The 16460-nt window shown below is 39.2% G+C and overlaps 1 long non-coding RNA gene across 1 annotated transcript; it reads left to right on the top strand.

The window, feature by feature from the left end:
• The first annotated feature begins 10271 nt into the window (after positions 1–10271).
• LOC131135908 (uncharacterized) lies at positions 10272–16460 on the top strand. Its single transcript, XR_009131675.1, has 3 exons — positions 10272–10409; positions 14541–14768; positions 14843–16460. It is a non-coding gene; the product is annotated as an uncharacterized LOC131135908 (long non-coding RNA).

Below are 16460 nucleotides of genomic sequence, written 5' to 3'. Positions count from 1 at the left end.
TGTGCTGACGGTAGAAAAGAGTACTTTTTACTAAAAAAATGTTTTCACTGGAGAAAGCCACAAAGCGCATTTCTAGCATTAGTTCACTAAGCTAATAAATGCAACTTAATAGCGCAATTACTCTTCTTCTACCTCTCTCAGCTGGCGACAAACTCTCCCCGCCCCCTCTTTGTGTTGCTTTGACTTTGTGTACGTCAGTCTTGCTAGCAACGCACACACACACACATGAACAGAACACTGCACTCTCTCGACAACATTATCTTTTCCGGAAATTGCTTCTCAAGAACAGCCGGAGCCCCATTAGGAAAGAAGAGCTCTGCTGTAACCTTTTTAAAAAGCCATTAGTGATGCACCTGCTTCTCTCCCTCTCTCTCTCTCTCTCTCTCTCTCTCTCTCTCTGTGTTCCTATTTGTGCATCCTATTTGTCTATCTTGTTAACACTCTCTCACACACACACATATTCTCCATACTGATTGTCAGTCTCTTGTTTCCCAATCTAGGGAGCAGCAACAAAAAGCTCTTTCCTCTCCAACTGGACCATGAATCACGGACATTTAAAGCCACAGTGAGCGACAGTAAGAAATGTTTCATAATAATTATAATAAATAATACTTGCCTCGCATTGAATATTTACAAATACGAAGCAACATTTCATTGTTCTTCCTGTTAACATTTGTAACATTTGGGACTTTTAAAGCAACAGTAAATCATTCATTCATTCATTTTCTACCGCTTTTTTCCTCACGAGGGTCGCGGGGGGTGCTGGAGCCTATCCCAGCTGTCTCCGGGCGTAAGGCGGGGTACACCCTAGACTGGTCGCCAGCCAATCACAGGGCACATATAGACAAACAACCATTCACACTCACATTCATACCTATGGACAATTTGGAGTGGCCAATTAACCTAGCATGTTTTTGGAATGTGGGAGGAAACCGGAGTACCCGGAGAAAACCCACGCATGCACGGGGAGAACATGCAAACTCCACACAGAGATGGCCGAGGGTGGGATTGAACCCTGGTCTCCTAGCTGTGAGGTCTGCGCGCTAACCCCTAGACCACCGTGCCGCCCACAGTAAATCATACTTCTCTTAATTTGTAACCGCTGCCTTTTTTAAAGCAACAATACACCCACCTCCATGGGCCTGTGTGAAAAAGTGATTGCGCCCCCATTAAAACTTAACTGAGATTAATTGAGATCTATCAGCGTGGGAAAGGTTATAAAGTCATTTCTAAAGCTTTGGGACTCCAGCCAACCACAGTGAGAGCCATTATGGACAAATAGTGAAAACACATAACAGTGGTCAACCTTCCCAGTGAGTGGCCGGCAAGACAAAATGACCCAAAGACTCATCCAAGGGGTCACAAAAGACCCCACAGCAACATCTAAAGAAGTGCAGGCCTCACTTGCCTCAGTTCAGGTCAGTGTTCATGACTCCGCTGTGAGAAAGACAAAGAAAAACAGCCTGCATGGCATGCTAGCTAATGCTAGCACTAGTGATTTAGCATTGAGCTGATTTATTATGTATTGCGTAAAAGCACTAAATGAATACAGAGCCACCATGTAGACTTTTGTTTTCAGACAGGATGTGTACCACAATTATGCAAATTAGCACTTAATAAAGTCATCAAATCTTACATTTATGCATTCCCACATAGTATCAGCATTTGGGAGCAAATATGATGTAAAAGAACATAAACATACATCCAAAATACATCTGTCTGAGCATGGGAGAACATAGATGGTATGTTCAAGGACCGTCAAAACAAAGTAGGACAAATGGCCGCTCGCATTAAACATTCAAAAACTGGGGATTTCTAACTAATAGTTACAGTATTGTAATGAAATAATATTTACTGTAATATAATTATTATATATATATATTGTAATGACTGTGTTTTTAAAAACAAATTAATGTTATTATTTTTTATATATTTTTAATATATTTATTATTTATATATTTATTTTTATAATTAATTTGAATTTAAAATGTGATATTTTCATTTATACATTTCATGAAGGAAATGTGCACTGAGGCAAATATTTAATAGTAATCATTTCTGAATGTTCATATATAGGCTTTTTTTTTACTCAAACAGAATTTATTTTGAGCTGGCACTGTAATAAAACAAAAAAAAACATGTTTATGTCAGTGTGAGATCTCACTCGCTCATATTTAGTATTTGCTGAACCTTTGTAGGTGAGTTTAAGAGCGAATAAAGAAAAATAGTCATACAAAAATATGCTTGCTGACTGTTTGTTAGTATTTTTTTTAATATATAAGGGCTCATATTTCCGAAATTGATATCCCATTTATTCATTCATTTTCTACCGCTTTTCCTTACGAGGGCCAATCACAGGGCACATATAGACAAACAACCATTCACACTCACATTCATACCTATGGACAATTTGGAGCTAAGTAACCTAGCATGGTTTTAGAATGTGGGAGGAAACCGGAGTACCCGGAGAAAACCCACGCATGCACTTCACACAGAGATAGGTGGACTTGAACCCGGGTCTCATAGCTGTGAGGTCTGCATGCTAACCACTCAACCGCCGTGCAGCATATCGAAAGAGATTCCCCCTATTAATTATAGAGTCAAACTATATGCGATGAAATGCTATTAATTTTGAGTTAACTATGGACAAAGTGTGATTAATTGTGATCAAATATTTTAATCTATTGACAATCCTAATATATATATACGTACATTATATGTGTGTGTGTGCGTGGTTGGCTGCATATGTTGCATACACACGTATAACAAATGACAAATGTTCACCATGCTGCACTCTCCTGATTATGCCCAATGCTCTGCCTCTGACAATTATGAAGCCATTAACACGGTGTGTGTGTGTGTGTGTGTGTGTGTGCTGTGACTGAGAGACTCCATGGCTGCTTATTTGAGGAAATAATCTTTTATTAGCATCTCAGCCCTCAAATGTCACATTTAAACCATGTCTGCCTGCTTCCTCTCTTTCTCTGATCACAACAAAGACAAATGAGCTCCACTGTGCTGTTGTGGTAAAGATGTCAAAAATATATTGACAAAAGCCAGTGTATTACTCCTGTGGGGAGTTTGTGTGGATCATTAGTGAACATCCAGTACTAACACACACACACACACACACGCACACAACACACACACTTGTTTTTGAGGTGCATCTCCTTTACAGACCACCAGATGAGTGGAGGATTACAAAGGGTCTTAGCACCAATCCTGCCCAGCATGTCCGCCCAGGAAGGACCATCAAGCGGATGCAGGCATCCCAGGGGACTGGATTAGTAGGAGGAACACTCACACTGATGGAGAAACCCTGCAGGGCACATCAGTGTGGACACCAATGCGCTATTTCATGATTCCAGGCCTTACTGGCCGACACAACCTAAATGAGGCGCCATGTTATCGGATAAGGTGGGGGCGGCTGACACTTTTAACACGGCAAACAGTGAAACCACGTTCGTATTCTAAAGCAACGTTAAAGACAAATTTGGTTATGGTTACGGTTTGATTTGTTCCTGACATGTTTAAAGGAAGATTACATGTTTGCACTTGCACACTTTTAAAGCAACAGTAGGGAATATTTGTCCCACCTGCACTCCATTTTCATATGTAATCATGTGCAATTATTGTGACTTTTAAAGCGTTTTTTTTTTTTTTGAGTACTCTAATTACCCGTGCAACATTTGTGATTGCTAAAGAAATAGTTCTCTTAATTTGCAATTATCATATAAGGGATTGTTTTCATCTCACTGTGCTAGCTTCTTACATTTCGACATTTCTGACTACAGTAAGGGATATTTGCACTCCCTTTATGCTTTTAGGAATTAGAACTTTTAACAGGAATTGTGACTTTTAAAACTATTTTGACTTTTAAAGAAACAATAAGGAATAGCTGTCCTCTTCATGTGCCATTACTGCTACTTTTAAAGCAAAGCAAAGGAAAAATTGTCACCCGAACTGCACCGCACTCCTCTTAATTTGCTGTTATTGTGACTATTAAAGCAACAGTAAGGAATATTCATTCATTCATTTATTACCGCTTATCCTCACAAGGGTCCCGGGGGTGCTGGAGCCTATCCCAGCTGTCTTTTCGGGTAAGAGGAGGGGTACACCCTGGACTGGTCGCCAGCCAATCACAAGGCACATATAGACAAACAACCATTCACACTCACATTCATAGCAGCCTAGCATGTTTTTGGAATGTGGGAGGAAACCGGAGTACCCGGAGAAAACCCACTCATGCATGGGAAGAACATGCAAACTCCACACAGAGATGGCCGAGGGTGGAATTGAACTCGGGTCTCCTAGCTAGGTGGACTGAGCGCTAACCACTTGGCTGCCGTGCAGCCTGTAAGGAATATTAGTTCATGATTATTGTCACTTTGATGAATATTTGCTGTCTTAAATTGCCATTAATGAAGAATATGTGTTCTCTGCATCACATATACTTTTCTAATAATTTGTAACATTTGTGTTTATTAAAGCTACAGTAAGGAATATTTGTAACATGCTATTATTGTGACTTTTAAAGCAACTTTACATTTGTAATCAGCCATATGTCCAAGGATTACCGTACACCACATAAATAGATGTTCTACTGTTGCTCCCAATGTTGTATATACCCAGCCTCATTTGTACTTCTGCAGGGACAAAAAGAGCACAAAGTGACAGTGAATGCAACATTAACAATTCATGCTGACTTCTTGCACATAATGGAAATAAACAGGAAAGTACACCACCGTGCCTTGCCACATCAACACAACAAAGAAGTCATTAGGGCTTTGCCTTAAGCCCCTCCCATTTCCTCATCAAATGGCAAGACCATGCAAATAATGATAATCTACTCCTGTAATTACTTCATGGAAAGGATGCTTATAGTTAACTTGTGTACCAGTAATGCCTTTATACTTATTTACGATGTTTATTCATTTTTCTGTTGTTTTTCTAAGACAAATTTTCCAATACTTAAATAAAATGATCACTTCTTATCATGTCATATTAGAATCAGAAGCGTGGTATCGGTAGTATCGACGTTGTGGTATTTCGGTATAGATCCACCCATCACTCATCTGAAGGTCTTATTAATTCTCGTGAGCCAGCTGAGGATAGGGGATAAGAAAAGATCACCTTTGACCTTTAGCAAGCAATTACAAAGCACACAGTCATGCAAATACAAATTGTCATTTATTTCCACTCTGCTATGTGAGAAAGGAAATAAAAGGTCAAAGTATAGCGAACACAAAGCAGGCTCCATTATTGGAGGGTTGCACATCAAATAAGGCAAACTCAAATGTGATCATAAAAAGAGAATTATATCTCAATGCAGACCTTTAACAAAAGCTATGGAATCATCATGTGATTGCTTCTCCACTCTGCTATGCAAAAAATAACATTTCAACACTGAGATGCTTCACCTACTGAACACCGTCGAAACACATTATTTCAGAGTTGACATATTTCTATCATAAAAATGAATTATAAAAAGAAGTCATTCAACCCCTTTCAGTACCGGCTGTTTGGATGATTTTGATTCATCTTTCAAGGCGCACAGAATATTGTGTTCAGTAGCTATATAAACATGGAACCGACCAGAAGAAAGGTTAGACTCCCGTCTTTCATCAGAAAAAAAAAATTAGTGGCTAACTTTTTCCGTTCTTTCAATAATAGTAATCATAATAGTAACAATAGTAATCAGCAGTAGAACATAGGTAAGTTTCAGGAAAATATTCGTTCGAAACAATACATGTCACTTTGAACAAAACAAATATATTTGCTTTTGTGACTTAAACCGAAGCTATCCGTTCCTGGACGTTTTTTTTAACCTATGGCAGTTTGTTGGTGTTGTTGTCATCAATTTGTGCATATTTTAATTTCGATTATTTTGTTTTCATATACAGTAACACCGCTATTTTCATATGACCCCATTCACTGTGCAATATCTGATCAATCTCCATGTGCAATATTAAGGGCTTTAAATGCAATATACAGTAAACCTCGGATATATCGGATTCAATTGTTCCCACTGGTTTTGTCCGATATAAGCCAAATCCGTTATATGCGTATACCGGAAAATGTCCGTTTTATGCATATATCGGATTTATATCCGGTATATGCGTAAATCGGATTTTATCCGTTATAAAAAGGCACTTCCTTGACTATGTTTCCAATGTACCTGGACGCGCAGGCAACGCTGCAAACGCTGCAAATGACGTCGTATAGCGGCCTGTCACGATTCGGCGAATCGGAGCGCCACGATGCGGCCATCCGATATTTGCGAGGGAAATTTAATGGAAATGCATTGGAACGGGACTGGAGATTTTGTCCGAAATAGGCGAAATCCGTTATAAAAAATCCGATATATGCAATGAATTTTTATTGGAAATGCATTACAGAAAAATCGGTTCTTTTATATCCGATATATCCGAGGTTTACTGTACTAAGTTCTATATGAAGTATTTCCATAATGCCTCATATTAACTCACTAGCAAGATCTCAGTGTATAGACTGGTCATATATCTCATCTCGTTTCATATTATCTACATACTGTATTGTATATAACTCTGGGAAAAACTGTTGATTTTGTTAATACTTGGGTTGTTTATATTGTTTATTTTTCTATATTGTGTATTTTGTACTGCTTAACTGATTCTGTACTCTTGCTGCTGTGTAATACAAATTTCCCCACTGAGGGACGAATAAAGGCATATCTTAATCTTAATCTTAATCTTAAATTGATTATCACCAAAGGTTTTCATCTTCAGTTTTTGTACAATGTCTGGGTTCTCGTACCATGTTGCATGTAACAAATGAGTTCGTTTTCTCACGTCATAATTCACAGAAATATGTATTGAATCATGGGCAAAATTCCCCAAAATCACTCTTTAGAAATAATACAACCTGGATCTGATTGATTGGTCCACAGTGGGTTTCCATTCTAATGTCATAAAATAATTATTCTTATTAATTTGCATGGAGTGTAGCCGACTTTTTAACATTTTCAAAATTCATTCATTCATTCATTCATTTTCTACCGCTTATCCTCATGAGGGTCGCGGGGGTGCTGGAGCCTATCCCAGCTGTCTTCGGGCGGGAGGCGTGGTCCACCCTGGACTGGTGGCCAGCCAATCACAGGGCACATATAGACAAACAACCATTCACACTCACATTCATACCTATGGACAATTTGGAGTCGGCAATTAACCTAGCATGTTTTTGGAATGTGGGAGGAAACCGGAGTACCCGGAGAAAACCCACGCATGCACAAGGAGAACATGCAAACTCCACACAGAGATGGCCGAGGGTGGAATTGAACCCAGGTCATTTTCAAAGTTCCCCGATTATATATATTTCTAAATTGGCCGACACTAAATTCCAAAATGTTACTGCAAAATAAATTCTGCATAACTACTTTGTCAATATTGGTCCAAAACTGGAAGAAGTGATTCCGAAACAGAGGAAAAGGGAGGAAAGGAATGAAACAATAGAAAGGAATTATAATTCTATGTTTCTGACAAATGTAACAAAAAAAGAAATAATTGACATTGTCAAAAAATTGTAAAGCAAAATCAACTGATTGTAATGGAATCAAAATGGACACTTTAAAAACGGTAATCAACGAGATCGTAGAACCGCTGATGTAAGTTAGTAATTTGTCTTTTCATACTGGAAAATGAAAACAGCTAAGGTTGCTCCAATTTTTAAAAATGGTGACAAAAACCAATTTACAAACGACGAGCCAGTCTCCTTACTATCACAATTCTGCAAATTTATTGAGAAGCTATTCAACTATAGGCTGGATACATTTATTAACGGCAACAAATTACTATCAGAAAGTCAGTATGGATACAGAGCTAACATTTCTACCTCCATACCACAGATCAAAATTAGGGAGGACATCACTAACGCTATAGATCATAGGAAGCGTGCAGCCGCAGTATTCATTGATCTGACAAAAGCCTTTGATACAATCAATCATGACATCCTAATAACTAAATTAGAAAGGTACGGAATAAGAGGATTAGTTCTGAACTGGGTCAAAAGCTACTTAGCTGACAGAAAGCAATACGTAAAGCTTGGAGAATACACATCTGCAAGTTTATATATTACGTGCGGAGTACCCCAGGGGTCAATACTGGGACCCAAATTGTTCAACTTCTACATCAATCCGAAATCATGAAAGATTATTTGCGGATGATTCCACTGCTTTTTGTTGCGATTTACCTAAAAATGTCATCCAATATTTCTCTACAAGAGAGGAGAAATATGATCTCAGAGAAGAACTAAATTTGAAGCACTTATATGCTAGGACTATGTTAAAAAGCCATAGCATTTCAGTATGTGGAATCAAACTATGGAATGGATTGAGTAAGGAAATCAAACAATGCACAACGATGAGCCAATTCAAGAAACAATACAAGCAGTTGATGTTTGCTAAATACAAGGATGAAGAGTCTTGAACCAGTCATGATGTGCTATACATATCACTATATTGACACTTACTATGGTACCCATTATGTCATTGTATGGTCATATCACCTCGTACTTCGGTATGTGACAAAAAATAAATTAATTAAATCAAATTTCAGGCGGCACGGTGGTCTAGGGGTTAGCGCACAGACCTCACAGCTAGGAGACCAGGGTTCAATTCCACCCTCGGCCATCTCTGTGTGGAGTTTGCATGTTCTCCCCGTGCATGCGTGGGTTTTCTCCGGGTACTCCGGTTTCCTCCCACATTCCAAAAACATGCTAGGTTAATTGGCGACTCCAAATTGTCCATAGGTATGAATGTGAGTGTGAATGGTTGTTTGTCTATATGTGCCCTGTGATTGGCTGGCGACCAGTCTAGGGTGTACCCCGCCTTACGCCCGAAGACAGCTGGGATAGGCTCCAGCACCCCCCGCGACCCTCGTGAAGAAAAGCGGTAGAAAATGAATGAATGAATGAATGGAATCAAATTTCACAAAATGAAAATTATATCAGAAAGGCAGGAAGTGAACAAATGTAACAGTTACTGATTGTAAAAGTACCAGATGGAGGGGTAGGATTTAATAAGCTTTGCTTCTTCCTACTCCTTTTGGACATGTGGAACTGTGAACCGATTATGGGATGCATTCAATTGTAATCTGATGCATGTTCAAATGGAATAAAACCATTACCATTACCATATCTTTGCAACCCAACACTCATGCCAGTATATGACATCTGTGGCACACCCATATGGGTTGTGGTCAAAATGCTGTGGGATACATGCTAGCATACACGCTATCCTCCAAGTTTTAATGAGCCACCTGTGCCCTGCAAAGACATTTCACTTCATGGCGGCCATGTTTTTCAGCCATAAATTAATTCATTTTCTACCGCTTCTCCTCACGAGCTGTCTTTGGGCGAGAGGCGGGGTACACCCTGGACTGGTGGCCAGCCAATCACAGGGCACATATAGACAAACAACCATTCACACTCACATTCATACCTATGAACAATTTGTAGTCACCAATTAACCTAGCATGTTTTTGGAATGTGGGAGGAAACCGGAGCACCTGGAAAAAAAACCCACACATGCACAGGGAGAACATGCAAACTCCACACAGAGATGGCCGAGGGTGGAATTGAATTGATATCCTGGCTGTAAGGTGCTAACCACTTGGCCGCCGTGCAGCCGTTTTTCAGCCATACTACATTTTACACACAAGTCCTCGTTTGTCCCCTAAAGGTGTGCACCAAATTTGGTGGTCATGGGGCCAAACACTAGACAAAATAAAAGCACAGGCAACATGATGTGGTGCATGTATTGCCCAATTTCCAGCCCATCAGTGGTTCAGATATACTAGAAGACCAAATAACATTACACATTCCTTCAAATGAATAAAAACATGGCATTGTCTGCTCTGTTAGAGTATATTTAAAATTAAGTATTTTTTTTAATACAAATGATCCTCAAAAACAAAATCTCCTGAAAGACAAACAAATTTTGTGGAGAATCGACATGATTTTATACTAACAGCTCCATTTCCCTCTTAAAGACAGTGATAATAAATATGATGTGTTTCTCTACATTGATTCCTTCTAGTAAGACAGAGGAGGAGCAAAGAGGAAAGGAGGAGGAGAAAGAGGAGGATGGAGCTGACTTGCATGAGATGCTGATGCTGTTGCATGCTGCCTCCATCCCTCCCTCTCTCTCCCTCAGTCGTGGTGGAGAGGAGGAGGAGGAGGGGGGGTAAAAAACAAGGAGTGGTTGTGTGATTCCCGCTTAGCGCGTGAGACAGAAAGAAACAGCACGAGGGTGGAGGAAGAGGAGGAGGAAGAGGAGGAAGAGGGGGAGGAGGGCGTTACCCCCACAGCACTTCAGCATGGATCCAATGTGGAGACAAACGGAGCCAGCTTCTTCTACTGAGCGTTTGGAAGCGGTAAGTTCAATATCTCATTTATTGTTTTTCTGTTATTGTTGTTGTTTTGTTTTTTGTTTTTTGATCCTATCATTCCAATAAAGAAAAGCAATGTGAGCTTCAGATGGGGCCGCCACTTTATGACAACGTGATCCTTCAAGTGAATTCAGCACGACTGAAAGGAGCCAAAGGAGGCTCTGCGTTGTGTTCTGATTGGATAGAACCAAACAGAAAATTCAACCTGATGGGAATAATGCAGCAATAGGAGAGAGGCGTGTTGGAGACAATAATAGGGGGAAAATAAAAAAATATATATTGAAAAAAAAAATACCTATATAATATTATGGTATAGTATGAGGTATGAGGCAATACTAAAAGGTGGTTACCAGTTGACACTACAGTAGACAGGTTAGGTGCTGGCTATCTGGGATATCAATTCAATTGGGAACAATGACAATAGAGGAAAACCTATACAATATAATAAAGTTTGACACTAAAAAGTTTGGATAAAAGCGAGTTCTGCAGCAACCTTTTTGCACATTTATTTTATTTTAATTTATTTATATTTTTATTTTTACTATTACTATTTATTTTTATTTTTACTTTTTGCTTGTATTTTTGTATTTATTTATTTTTTTTAATTTATTTATTTTTTTTATTATTATTATTTAATTTTTTTCTCAGCATTTCTTCCCCAATTTACTATTATTATTATTATTGTGTGTAGCAACTGTGGTCATGCTGTGTAGCCCAACTGTAGTAGGAGGCTTACAGCGTCATCATCATCATCATCATCATCATCATAGCAGCCTTTAGTTCCAAGCAATTAAGCAGCAATGCAGCATGCACTCCCTCTTGTGTTTGCCTGCACATGTGAAATGTCAGGTATATAGCATGTACGTATATACTGTAGCACATACAGGTATACGCGGTAATAGGCCTATGGGAGGAGACACCAGCAGCATGGACCCTGCAGACTGAGCGTCATGCATTAAGGCCCTCCAGCTGGAGCCAGTTCACTTTTAATCAAGTCAATTGAGGAAACCGATTCCCTCCTAAATAGGAAAAACCAGATGTCTTTTGCCGTGAAATAAAGTTAGCGTTACGCAGCGCAGCAATAAATGAAAGGCTAATTATGTGAATATGTGGATGCGGGAGGAGGTCATGTGATGTAAATGTTAAAGTGCACCTCCTTCTCCGCCGCCCCAGAAAGGAAAAAAGGGAGGGGGGTTGATAGAACATCCCAATGATTGGTGACTGTGTGAAACCCATCAGTCCAGTTTAATGAAGAGGGCAGCAGTCAGGTGTATTTTGACACCCTCATGAAGCTCAGAGAACAGAAGACACGTCCACTTGACTTGTCATTAGCACTCACATAGACAGCTGGACAGATGGATGATGAGAGCAGGCCATGCTCACTAATGAGGGCTCACCTTCTTCATTCACACCTATGGCAATTTGGATGGAGGCATGGATATTTCAAGTTCCTTCATCAATAAATCTCAAAACTTAGTGGAAAATACATCATAGTTTTCACAAAAACATTTTTTGCATTACTATCTGTCAGAAAAGCTTAAAAAAAAATTTCCGAGCATCACTCTTAACAAAACCATAAACAACAAGCCTAACTCACGCTTGAAGAACTCTCTATCGTCACTCAAATGACAAAAAGCAGTGGTGTTTCCGAGCCAATTGTAACAGAATCCACTAGCAATAGTCCAGTTTTGCTTCAAACAAACAAAAACCTGGGCACTTACAAACACTTCACTCCATTCATTTCTTGTTTTGGATCGTGTGGCTGCTAGTATACCATTGCGGTCCAATTAAAAAATTGGTTCGAGACTTGACCGTGATAATTCAATTTCCGTAAAATAGGAATATTGAATATTTACATAGTGATAGAATCAAAAAAACAGTTTACAACCCTCTAAATATACAGGTTTTAGCATTATTAGAGCCTTCTAAAGATGAAATAGCACCCCTATAATGACCTTTACACTCATATTACGCAATATAGTAGATATAATCAGCGAAAACAGGCCATTTAAGACACAAATACAACTAGTTTTTGTGTGTGTCACATTAAATGTGTTCCCAAGAGAACCTTAATGGCAGGCGGACAGATGTTTGGAGGACAGGAAGCGAGGTTGGGGGTTGAGAGTTGAGTTTTAGCTAGTCTTGGTTTGTGGTCACAACAGTGACCTGTGTTATTATTATTATTATCATTATGATATAATTGAAATCTGCAATAAATGCCTGTTGGTCTGGTGCTTGTCTCACCAAACAATTACTGATATGTAATGACTAATGTAGAATACCACACACACAATTGTATTTGTATTTTTGTTCATTTACAGGAGTTAGTTCATTTTGCCATTTTTATGTTTGAAAATTCTTAATTTTAGGCACAAATATGCGTGCATATTTTTTTGTTAGTAGGCTGTATTCAGCTACAGAAAAGCACAACTACACACATTTCATCGGAAAGGGAAGACATGCAATTTCTGAATTCAACTTTCTGCACTTGAATTCTCCTGCAACCCGTTTCAATGGCAAATTAGAGGAGCCTGTGCAAGCAGCCAGGATATTATACCGTTTTCACCAATCTCCATTGTGTGGGTATGTACAGTATTCTCGTGTTGCTGTCCAATGAAAAACATGTAACAAATCATTGGACTATGTTTGCATGTACTGTAACTTCCAGCACAAACTCCTTCTCTATTTGGCATTATCAACCAATGCTGTTGGAGCCTCTACAGAACTTCCTGCTTGGAATCCTTCTGCAATCCATTTGGTCGGAAAACTGTTTCAAACAATCCACGTTGTTGCAATGCTTTAGCGCCTGATTTTTTTTATATTTATTTATATATATTATATTTATATATATATATATATATATATATATATATATATATATATATATATATATATATATATATATATATATATATATATATATATATATATATATATATATATATATATATATATATATATATATATATATATATATCAAAACAATAGCTTTTCTACAGTCCCTAGTTGGACCTGAATCCATTGTACAAATAGTGAACTCCATTAAGGTTTCTGTTCATCATCATAAACAAATGGTATAGTTGGAGGCAATTTCTGTCTGTTACTGCATAATATACAGTAATATTCCATAACTACTGGACTAACTGCATCTTTTCTTGTTATTATAGAAGCTACAGGTGTCTTTCTAAACTGTAAATGTAAACAGTAATTCATACAAAAGTAATGGTAGTTGAATGCAAACGTGCTTAAAAAGGCATCACGTTTAATTCAACATGTCTGAAGAGTCGGAGGAAGAAGCAGAATTTGTTTAATCCTACCTCTCCGCAAATACTGTGTTTGACAGTTTACTATGTTGTAACAGTAAAAGAAAAGGATAAGAAGTATAGTACTAAGTAAGTATAGTAAGTAAAGTCTATTGAGTTTGTCAATAGCTTGTACAATATATATATTTTTAATGTAAAAACTAGAAAAGCTGAAAAAAATACGAACACTTGTGTGTACACACTGTGTGTATAGAAGGAAATAGATGGAAGAGTAAACAGCAGCAAGGTTAAAAGGGTGGAAGAAGAAAAAAAAAACCCCCACTAATGTTAGTAAACCAGATAGTTCTCTGGTGGGAGCTGTCCTTGGTGCTGATGCAACATGCTGTCAACCCACCACCCACTCTTTACCCATGGATGCACCCCCACCCCACTTCCACTGGATGTTTGATTGACAACAACTGCTCTCTAATTGGCAAATGTGTAGTCTGAATTTATTCTCCACGGAAAGGTCCGGGGGCCGGGGAAGGTGGGGGGCTGGCGATGAGGACAAGACGTTTATAAGGAAAGGGACTGAGTGAGAGCGTGAATGAAAGGTGGTGGTGGTGGGGGTGCGGGGGTGAGGTAAGAAGCGAACATGTGTATTTGATAATGGGTGAGCAAACCCCCGCCCCACCCAACCCCACCCCACCCCCCCTTTTGTCAGTGCTGTGATACAGCAATACAAAAGGGACCCGCTTTTGAATATGTTTACTGAGATGCATTCAGATGATTAGCTTGTGTTCCAGCTTGAAATTCTGCTGCATCCTCATTTAAGCATGATTCTCATCTCTTCTGTCCGTCTTCTCCGACATAGGTGCTGTCCTACCTCCTTACGGGGAACAAAAGACGAGAAGACCATGGCCTCTCGGCTCCATGCACTCTCGACCACGGGTATTCTTGGGTTGATAATACAGATGTGGATGTTATTGCTTGAGAATACGCGTAGTCGAGTGGAGGCTTTATCATCTACGCTGGACCTCAAATGGGCATTGGTCACAAGGTGGGGAGGGGTGGCGCGGCTAATAGAGGTGGCTTTTAATGGGTAAGCTCGAGACAGGATGCAATCATGATCATCAAATCCACTCGCTTCAATGTTGATTTCATTTACTGCCCTAGGTTTATCAAGCGTGCCCCTCTTAACACCTGTGGAGGAAATGAGTTTGCACGGATCTCCTGCAAGAGGCGACCTCCTGCACTAAGATCGGCCCAAATCCAACCCCCACCCCCTACCCCCCCTTCCCAGGCTCCTTCAAGGCATTAGTTCAGGGAGATTAACACTGAAGTCACATGTTAATTACAAACCTACTCTTGTCGGTCAGCCGTGCCCCCGAGAGGGACTATAATCTTATCACCGGTGAGAGGATTTCATGAGCCTGTTTTCACCACCATTTTGTAGGACTTTGTACAAAAAGTATTGCGTTGTTTTGAGTAGAAAAATAATAGACTGACATTTCAAATCATGGCAATTTACACAATGTATTATATATATTTTTATTACCTCTGCATATTTTAAATATGTATGTAAATCGACATTGTACTTTAAACACAAATAAATACAAAATAATTTATTTTCTTGGCAGATTGTAATGACTTCAGTGCATGTCGGCCATCTTTGTGGAAACTGTTGAGTTCGTACTTGCTGCAAAATGATCCCTTTCAAACTCAATACAGCAGAATATGAAATGAAAGAAGACATATTATGCTCATTCCCTTTGTATTGAGTTGTGGACTCCAATAGAGCAGCTACACACAATAACCTGCACAGAAAGCTTTCTAGATCTTCCAGATTCTGCCCCTCTTTCTGCAGTGTTTCCATGGATTTCCTGCTCCCAAACAGTCTGTTTAAGTTACTCCACCCCGGCCTTCCTCCAGGTACGCTAATTCTGCTGTGATTGCTCACACTACCAAGCGCTACCAAGGACTTTCAGACAGCTGCCGAGCTCATTTTGTCCAATTATTTATACAAAACAAATACTGATAAATTTGTACTCACAGGCTTGCTCTTCTGACTCTTCAACATGAACAAGTAACATTGGAACTGTTTACAAAACAGACAGATGAGCATATTTTTCTCTTGCCGGCCGGGAATCACAAACTCCCACCACTTCTGCCAGTGTGCCTGATGCTTGCCTCTGGAGGCAAGATAGCTTTTCCTCACACCAGAACATACATTTCCTGGAAGCCGACATGATAATATGGTGACATTTTCCACAAGCGAGTGAAGTGGGGGTTGGCCTACAAGCATGCACCCTGGTATGGTCATATAAGGAAGTGTAAGCATTGACGTCAGTAGAACTCTGAGCATGCAGAGCCATTCAAAACTTCTTTCAGGGCTCACCTCCAAATGCCCAAAGCTCATTATCTGATGCTTTGGCATCGTTTCACACGAGAATACAACATTGTAACAACATTTATATGTCAGAAAATTAAATAGTTCCCCTTTAAAGTCAGCATAAGGACAACTAAATGATTTCCTTCAGTATAAAGTATGATGATAACTATAGAGCAGTATGAACAATATGATGAGACAATCATAATAAAAGAAGAGAAAATGACTACACACTGCTGTCAGCTTTATTTGGTTTTAGTTATTTTGCTCTGCTGTGCTTTTTTCGTTGTTATACTTGTATGTCAGTTTATAATGTCAAAGATTGCCTGTATAGAACAGCTTGAGAGTAGAATGGATATTTTTGTTTGTTTTTGCTATGCCACCGCAGAAGGGTAACAGTGATGA

Source organism: Doryrhamphus excisus, chromosome 1 (genome assembly GCF_030265055.1).
Source record: "Doryrhamphus excisus isolate RoL2022-K1 chromosome 1, RoL_Dexc_1.0, whole genome shotgun sequence".
Lineage (NCBI taxonomy): Eukaryota > Metazoa > Chordata > Actinopteri > Syngnathiformes > Syngnathidae > Doryrhamphus > Doryrhamphus excisus.
The sequence above is the reverse complement of the archived record's forward strand: the minus strand, read 5'-3'. Positions and strand labels throughout refer to the sequence as shown.